Source organism: Arachis hypogaea, chromosome 6 (genome assembly GCF_003086295.3).
Source record: "Arachis hypogaea cultivar Tifrunner chromosome 6, arahy.Tifrunner.gnm2.J5K5, whole genome shotgun sequence".
NCBI lineage: Eukaryota > Viridiplantae > Streptophyta > Magnoliopsida > Fabales > Fabaceae > Arachis > Arachis hypogaea.
This window is the reverse complement of record NC_092041.1, coordinates 29656790-29666392: the sequence shown is the minus strand read 5'-3', so window position 1 is coordinate 29666392 and position 9603 is coordinate 29656790. Positions and strand designations below refer to the sequence as shown.

Below are 9603 nucleotides of genomic sequence, written 5' to 3'. Positions count from 1 at the left end.
AATAATTCACAAGAAGTTCATATGTGCAAACAAGATGATGCATGCTTGTTCCTAGTGCAGGCCATGAGTTCATGCGTCAGTTGTCTACCCACAATCCGACGTTACTCGGAGTGTGATAAACCGCTATTTTACGGTTTATCTTGTACTTAATTTAGTGGATTTTATCCATTATTCTCACACTTATTCATATAATTCGCATGTTTTATATTTTTCTTCCTAATTTTGTGCTATGATTGAAAACATACTTCTTTGTCCTTAAATTTGCAAATTTTTATCCTCTCTCATTACCATTCGATGCTGGGATATGTTTGTTAAGTGTTTTCAGGGTTTATAGGGCAGGAATGGCTTAGAGGATGGAAAGGAAGCATGCAAAAGTAGAAGGAATACAAGAAATTGAAGGAATTGCTAAGCTGTCAATCCTGACCTCTTCGTACTATGTCGATCATAACTTGAGCTACAGAGATCCGAATGAGGCAGTTCCAGTTGTGTTGGAAAGCTAACATCCGGAACATCAAAATGATATGTAATTTTTCATAGTTGCCTCGCAATTAGGTGACACGCACGCGTGGTATGACGCGTATGCGTGGGCGATGTGTATGCGTGACCAGGATTTTGTCAAGCGACGCGTACTCGTGGGCAACGCGTACGCGTGACAAGGTGTCATCTGTTGCAGATATCAAAAAATGTTGGGGTGATTTTTGGGCTATTTTTGGCCCAGTTCCAAACCCGAAAACACAAATTAGAAGCTGCAGAGTGGGGGAATCGTTCATTCACACATTCATTCATAATTTTTAGGTTTTAGATGTAGTTTTCTAGAGAGAGGCTCTCTCCTCTCTCTAGGTTTTAGGGTTTTTTCTTCCAATTTCTCTTTAGGTTCAGGTTCAATTTTACTTTATTTTAGTTTTCTCTTACTTTTATATGTTTAAGCACTTTAGTTCATCTTCCTCCCTTGTTATTTCCTTTTTTTGCCATTTTCATGTTTATGAGCTATTGTTACATTTGATTTATTCTAATGCAATTTGTGTTTTCTATATTTATTGTTGCTCTCTTTAATTGTTAGTCATTGATGCTTGCAATTGGTTGTTTAGATTTATTTTCCTTGTTAGTTTTCTATCCTTTTATTTTATGCCTTCCAAGTGTTTGATAAAATGCTTGATTGGGTTTTAAAATAGATTTTTTATATTCTTAACTTAGATTGAGTAATTTGGAGACTCTTGAATTGTCAAAGTCTCTTGTTGATTGGTAATTGAAAGTTGCTAGTTGGCTTAAGCTTTACTAAATCTACTCTTTGATTAGAACTTGTGAACTTAAGTTGACTTTTCTCACTTGACTTTCCTTCATTGTTAGAGGTTAACTAAGTGAAAGTAAAAAGCAATTACCACCACAATTGATGATGATAATGAGGATAGAAATTCTAATTCTCAATCCTTGCTAGGACTTTTCTTTGTTGTTAGTTTATTAGTTTATTTTCAAGATCATTGGAGACTTCTTTACCTTGGTTGTTGTCTACTCCTTCATTTGAGTAGGTAAAACTTATCTCTATTAGTCTTATTGTCTCACTTGAGTGTGGTATTCTCGAAACTGATGCCCAACTTAGGAGGCTTTATGGGATTAAGCGTAAGAGAAGGATGTTTAGTGGTTGGAGTTGTAAATCAAGGCTCATCATGGTTGAGATTTCAAGAGATAGATGCAAGGGTTGGACTAGTGATCAATTGGTTGGATCTAAGAGAAGAGTTTGGTACTTCCTTGAGAATTCGTATTGCTTGACACCCGGTTGGAACAATGATGACCCACTTAAAGACGGGTATAGAAACAAGATTTGGGATCAGGGCATACAAGAGAATCAATTTTGGAAACTCAAAGCTTGTGAAGAACTCCTTCAAGGCTTGGTGAATTCACTTGGAAATGTTGGAGCTTATTGGAAGCCCAAGCGTTGGTGAAAGTTTCAAGATGAGTTCAAGTACAAGCCACCATGACAAGGAGCTCACCAAATGTCCAACTTAAGGGCTTTAACTAAAAGTGATAGGTGGGAGACACCCCACCATGGTAAATTCTTTCTATTTTATCTTTTATTTATATTGGTAATAAGTTAAATTTTTTATTTTAGTTAGGTTTATTCAGTTTAAGTTGTGGTTTTACTTGTTTAATGAAGTCTGACTTTACTTTGGTAGCTTGTTAGTTTATTAAAAAAAAGGCTGTCACGCGACCGACGCGTACGCGTCGATGTCAATTCTCCAATTATACTAAATTCGTGCTGGGACAATGCCACAGCACGACCTAGATAGAAATTTGTGCCAGGTTCGTGCTGGAGAGGTGCTAGGCGCACGACGCAGTCCACGCGTACGTGTGGCCGATGCTTACGCGTCGCCCGTCCCCAAAAATAGTGCTTATGTGATGCTGGAACTGTGCCTCCCGCATGGCTCGAACAGAGAGTTGTGCCGAGCCCATGCGTGTAAGGCGCGAATCGCACAATTCATACCCACGCGTACGCGTGGCTGACGCGTGCGCGTCACTTGCACTTTTCACAATCCACGCGTACGCGTGGGCGACGCTTACGCGTCGCTTCCTGTTTTCCATTCTTCTTCTTTCTTCTTTCTTCTCTCCTTTCTTAATCTTTCTTCCTCCTTTCTTACTTTCTTCTTCTTCATTTTTTTAACTTCTCATCCTTATTCTCTTTCATTCTATTTTACTCATTGCATTTGAATACTTTCATTCATTGTATTTTATTTTTGTGCATGTTTCTATTTTCTTTTCTAAATTTGCTATTTCTCCATTGGTATTAAATGTTTTTACTCATCTGTTGAATATTTTTTCCATTATTTTGGTGCCTAGTGACTTGTTGTGCATTATTGGGTGATGTTATTTATAGGTCAATGCTAATCTTTTATGACACTTATTTTTCTTTTGCATTGATATGACCTTATATTATCTTTCATGACCCACTCTCTCTCCCTCATTAGTGCAATTCTTGCACTATTAATATGCCCTTTACTTCTATTGTTTTCTCACCTGCATGTTGTAGCTACTATGTAGTTGAGAACCTCATTATTATTTGGCATTAGCCCACCCATATTTTATTTGTTTGCATATCTTTGTTTGTGGGTTACTCTTCTTCCTTTTTCTCTTCTTTCAAGATGGCCATCAAGAAAGGAAACATAATACTTCTAAATAGGGCGAGCAAACAAGTCCCGCTGCACACTCTTTGGAGAAAGCGCATCAGTTGTAGCAACCTATCCACTTGCACATCTTTGCCTGCACCGAGGACGGTGCAATCTTTAAGTGTGGGGAGGTCGATACCGACTTCCGTGGGTTAGTTACTTTCTTTTCAACACCTGTTTAATTTTCTTTGTTAGTTAGTTGTTGCGTTGCATAATATATTGCATGTGTAGTTAGTTGCTTGCATGTATGTAGAACTTGGTTGAAGTGATGAATTCTTTTCCAAGAAACTATCGTAGAGCATTTCACTAATTCGAATTAAAAATTTCTGTTAAACTTGTTTGAAGATATTTAATTTGGAACATAGTTTTAGAGCTCGAACACACAACCTTATGAGATTTTGAGCCTATTTGATTGGTTGCATTTTATCAACCAATATATTATTTTGGTGTGTGTTGTTCTCTCTAAAATTGTGATCTATATCTTGATTTATTCTATATTTCCATGGTTTAATGTATGCATACACTTATGTGATTGAGGCCTTGTTTCACTATAGCTCACATATCTATATGGCCTTACCCAATCATTACCCTTTGCAACCCCATGTTGAGCCATTTTACTCCATTTTTTCTTTACTTTAGCACATCACTAACTCTAAGCGGAAAACAATAAATGTCCCTAATTTGAATCCTTGATTAGCTTAGACTAATGAGGTGCACATGAATTAAGTGTGAAAAAATTGAATTGGAGAATACATGTGTAGGGAATTTGGTATTTTATTTTCTTATGTGAAAATGTGAAAACAGTTTGAGCACTTGTTCATGCATCTAGCACATTAATCATATGCATTAATTCACTGAAAAAAATAAAAAGAGAAAAAAGAGAAAAAAATATGAATAATAAAAAAATAGAGAAAAAAAGAGAAAATAAATAAAAAAGGGACAAAATGCCTCAAGGTTAATAAGTGAACTAATGCATATGACTTGACTTAAAAGATATAAGGTGCATGAATTTGTGGAAAAATAGTTAATGGATGGCTAGGTTTTGCATTGTCACTACAAGAAAATAGAACATTTGTAATAAAAAAAATTGTATCAAATTTAAAATTGTTACAAAAAAATAGTATTTTGTAATAATAATTAGTGATTGTTACAAAAGAATAATGTTTTGTAACAAAGGAAACAAGTTATTACAAAATATGATAATAATTTGTAACAACCTATTCTATTTTGTTACAAATTATGTTAGTTTTTGTAACGAGATGGTGTTTTGTTACAAAATATTGTAATATTTTATAACAAAAAAAATAAGTTGCAAAAATTCAAAATATTTTGTAACAATAATTTTTTAATTTTAAAAATTCCAATTATTTTATAACAAAAATTTAATTTGTCATAAAAGTTAATATTGTTCGTAACAAGTTAATTATTTGTCACAAAATATAAGTATGTTTTATAACAATTTTTTTTTCAAAATGTTAAACACTTTAAGAATAAAAAAACTGTGTATATTTTTTTTAATAATTTTATTTTGTTTCAAAAATTAAAACTTTTTTACAAAGTGTATGTATTTATTAATTTTTAAAAATTATAAATATTGTTTTATATTCTTCTAAAAATATTATATTGTTCTAAAAATAATTAAATTAAATTTTATGATAATTTGAGTTTAAAATCCATTAAAATTTATAAAAAATTTTAAATAATTGAGTATTTTCATATTAAAAATTTAAAATTTTAATATTTAAAAATAATAAAAATTTTATACAATTTAAATTTAATAATTAAAAATTTTAATTAATATTATGGATTAAAAAATTATTTATTTATCTCTAATTCTAAATTAAAATATTTAATTAAAAATAATTTATAAATTAAAAAAATAAATAACATTCTTAAAATTAATTATATTAAATTAAATTAAATTTTAAATTAATATTCCACCCAAACTCTAAATTCCCAATTTCTAACCCTAATTTTACGTAACCTTTTTTACCCAACATACCCACACACTACAGTAACCCCTCCACTTTCTGAACTACTCCGTCTCACACAAACACGCTATACACATAAAGAAGGAAAAATCAGAGAAGACAGAAGGAGGCCGACCACCGCGAGGAAGAAGAAGAGGAAAAAGAAGAGAGGGAAGAGGAGAGGCTCGTCGCGCCGTCGCTGTCGCCAGAGGGGAGAGAGGCAGCGCTCGCGAGGGAGAGGTTGAACGCGAACACGAGGAGAGGGAGAGATCGTGCGCGAAGGGCTGTGAGCGTCGCCATTGCTTCCACCCTGACCGCCACCCAGCCGTTGCTTCCACCTCGGCACCGGCGTTGTTGCGGTTGTGAGCGTGAAGATCGAACAGAGGGAGAGAAACCGCGAGCGAAGGGTGACGATGGGGCCTCTATCACTGCTGCTACCACCAAGCGTCGCCGCCGCCGCCGCCACCGCCGAAGGCCCTATCGTCGTCGTCAATTCTGCCTGGATTGCCGCCATTGCTGGAAACCACTACTGGAGCCGCCAGCACCATAATACTCCTCCAACTTCACCTCTGTTCCATTAGGGCTTGCTGCTGCATTTTCTGTTTTGGATTTTCCATCTTTAAAGCTACCACCAACAACGTCACCCCTTTTTCTGATTCCAATTCCGTAATTCATAAACCTGTAATGCTCTACTCTTAATTCTGCTACAGTTTGTTTATCTTTGTATTCTTATTTTGATTTCATTAATGAGCATTTCTGTTTTAGTATCGCTGAGTTTTGTTGGAATTGTTGAAATTGTTGTTCCTGCATGCATAGTCAGAGTTGGTGCCGCTGCCGCCGTTCTGGATTGTGTTGGAATTGCTGCTGCTGCTGTAAGTTCAAACTAAGTGGGATTGTCACATTTAATTCCTGGGATCAGTTAATCGAGGTGGGGGTTTGTTTTAAAATTAAAAGTTTTTAATTTAAGAATGCCCAAAATGTATAGTAGATAACTACAAATATGCTAATAATTATAATGAGTAATTTATGGGATTGAGGCTTGATGAATGATAAATAGATTGAGCTTGGATTTCTAAATTGAGTTCCTAAAATTGATTTCTTAACTTAAAGTAGTAATTTTGAGGATTTATAAATAATTTTACAATGATTGGAACCAAATGGTGATAAAATATGTTGATTATTGAAAACCTTTTTGTTTGATAATTGCTGATTAAAGGCTGGTAAACCGTTGAGAAGGAGGGAACCCGTCAAGGTGGTTTAAATTCGAATTTTAGAGGACATGTTGTCGAAATAAACATGATAGCATTTTTGGAATGCGTAATGCCCTGTAGTTACTTTTTCATGATAGCATTTTTAGAATGTTTAATGATAATATTCAAATATGAGAGCATTTCGGATTGGTACCGCATAGATTATATTTTGGATGATGGATAATTGAATAGATTATGAGGTGTTTGTGTATTTCTTTGGTTTATGACTGAATGTTTATTTGTGTGTGTGCTTATTTGCTTTTATGTTAAAGAAGTGAAGATTAAGAGATTGGAGCTTCATTAGGGTTCTGTAATTGTGTGCTTAACTCAATGAATGGAATATAATTTAGATAATATAATATAATTTTTTTGTTGTTCTATTTTTAGAGTCATGCAAAAATATGTATACATTATTTTAATTTAACAAGCAACAAACTGCAAGAGAAACATAATTGTAAGTAACCTTCTCTTTGTTAATTATAGTTATATGAAAGTTGTTATCTGATTTTAAAAGTACAATGCTAATGGTTTTAAGGCTTCTTCATATGGTAGTAGAATCTAGTCTTTTCACACCAAATGATATTGTGTATTTGCAAGAAGCTAGTGTTAAAACTATAAGTATTGCAAATTTAAAATGTACATGAGAAGTATTTTTAATTCAATCTTTGTAACCAATATGTTTGCAAGTAATTATGTCATATAATGTTAATGTGCCAAAATGTTATTTTTGTGCAGGTTTTGGTTGGAGAGTCAATTGTAAAATAAAATGATCATGGGAAGGGAATCACCAACCTCTTTGGCAAATATATAATTCACCAAAATTTTTTTGAGATATTTGAGTCAATAGGTTTTGATAATGCCCTTTATCTACTTGTTTCTAAAATGGTGTAGTTCTCTTGAAGATGTCCCATAACTTGATTTTTGCTTTGTGATATTTCGTTTGGTTAGTCTTATAAACTTGCTTTTAATCACTTTTGATGTCATTACTTGGTCAAATTAGAAAACCTTTGATTTTTCCTTTCTATGAACTATGAAGCTTATGATTGACGTGTAAAAATTTTTCATAACTGCTCATAAAGTTGCAAAGTTGAATCTTTGGATGATGTAACTTTTGAATATATTACAAGCTAATTATAACAATCGGCAATGAATGGTTAAGCATATAATCATTCTGCTGTCTTGTATATAATTTTCTTTGGTTTGATGGTTTGCAGATTTTGGTGACATCCTTTATGCTTACAGTTCTAGATTGTCAACTCAAAAAGCGAAGAACATTAAAGGTACCAGATTGTTAATATATAATGCTTTATTAGTGCCTAAATGAAAGATGCTTAATACTCTCTGGATTAGTGTGGCTTAGCTGTCAAGAAAGTTCAAGATAGTGTGGCTTAGCTGTCAAGGTGTTATTCAATTTGTTATAAGTTGGTTAGGAAGCCTTTAGCTTTATTATCAACAGTCTCCTTCTATATAAGCTTAATACTCATTGTAATCAGTTGGCATTTTTTACTCATTATCAATTTTGGTTAATTCGGTTTTATTTTTCCATTCTTGTTGTACTTCTCTATTTCCAAACTATTTCCAAAAGTCAAGTATATTTGTTATGAGGACTTTGGTGGAAATTGTGCTTTGTAGTGATTGTTTGACAATTGATACTTATGTAAATTTAATGAATTCTTCATATGATTAATAAGGTTGAGTTTATATATTGAATTGTCAATTTTTGATAATTTGCATTCTTGATTGGCTAGTTTTAAATTTTGAGAATAGATTCTTAAAGAATTAGTTAATTTTAACTTGTAAGTTCTAATTTAATTTTATTCTCATGAAGATAGTGTTATATGTGGTTTTTTAATTTTGGTTTTCATTGCTCATATTTGCAGGGGTACAAAATCGATGCCAACATACTAGACTTTATATTAACTGAAATATGTTAGAAGAGTCAAGAATTATAAATCTGATATGATACAATTTTATGCTAGGAAAAAGTTGTGTTTAGTTGAATTTGTAGAACTTATTCTATTGTAAAAGAATCTTACTGACATGTAAGATATTCTAATTATTTATATGATTTATATTATATAAATGTTAAGTTAGCGCATTTAGAAAATTAATTGATATATCAATTATTTAATTAAATGTTTTAAAATGAATTTTCTATTTTTGTAACTAAGAATAAAAAATGTTACAAAAGTAAGTAGTATTTTGTAATAAAATATTATGACACAAGTTTAAATTGTTACGAAAAATATTTTAAAGGTCAAATATTGTTATCACTTTTGTAACGACTTCTGATTTTTTGTATCAGAAAAATTTGTTACAAAATATCACTTTGAATTGTAACAATTTCATTTTTTTTTTTACAAAAACTTTTTGTAACGGGACATACTGCAAAGACTCTTTTTTTTATAAAATTTTTTTGTTTCAAAATTTTGAGTTTTTGTAACAATATTTTTTGTTACAAATATTGCTTTTTCTTGTAGTGTGTAATGACTTGGAATGTCTTAGGTTAGGTGAGAAGTTTAGGTTAATCAAGGATTTAGATTTTAGTCCACTTAACCAAATATATTCCTACCTTGACCCTAACCCCATTACAACCTTTGAAAAGACTTCTTGATATGTATATTTGTGCATTAAATTGTGTTGATTGGTAGAAAAAAAGCAAGTCTTAGAAAGCAAGATTAGCAGAGGACCGAGAGACTCGACCCTCAAACACTAGAGTGATTAAAGTGTATATAATTCTAGTGAGGGTTCGATGCTCTATTCTGTGTTCCCAACTTTCATGTGCTTTCTCCTTGTAAGTTTACCTGTATTTTATTTTGTGAATTAAATTAGTGGAATCTAGTTTATATTTGTTCTTGGAGAATTTGATTTACCTTTAACTAAGTAGGTAGAATCATTTTTGCATGTAGTTGCATTCATATAGATAGGTTGCATTTAATAAGTCTTATCATTCCTCTTCACTATTATGGTTTTCTTGAGTTTAGCATGAGGACATGCTAATATTTAAGTGTGGGGAGATTGATAAACCGCTAGTTTACGGTTTATCTTGTGCTTAATTTAGTGGATTTTATCCATTCTTCTCACACTTATTCATATAATTCGCATGTTTTACATTTTCCTTCCTAATTTTGTGCTATGATTGAAAACATGCTTCTTTGGCCTTAAATTTGCAAATTTTAATCTTCTCTCATTACCATTCGATGCCGTGATATGTTTGTTAAGTGT

General features: G+C 32.4%; 1 long non-coding RNA gene across 1 annotated transcript; it reads left to right on the top strand.

Moving 5' to 3' along the window:
* The first annotated feature begins 5135 nt into the window (after nt 1-5135).
* Nucleotides 5136-8461, top strand: LOC112696524 (uncharacterized). Its single transcript, XR_011862259.1, has 4 exons — nt 5136-5809; nt 5945-6056; nt 7593-7658; nt 8259-8461. It is a non-coding gene; the product is annotated as an uncharacterized lncRNA (long non-coding RNA).
* The last annotated feature ends 1142 nt before the right edge of the window (nt 8462-9603 follow it).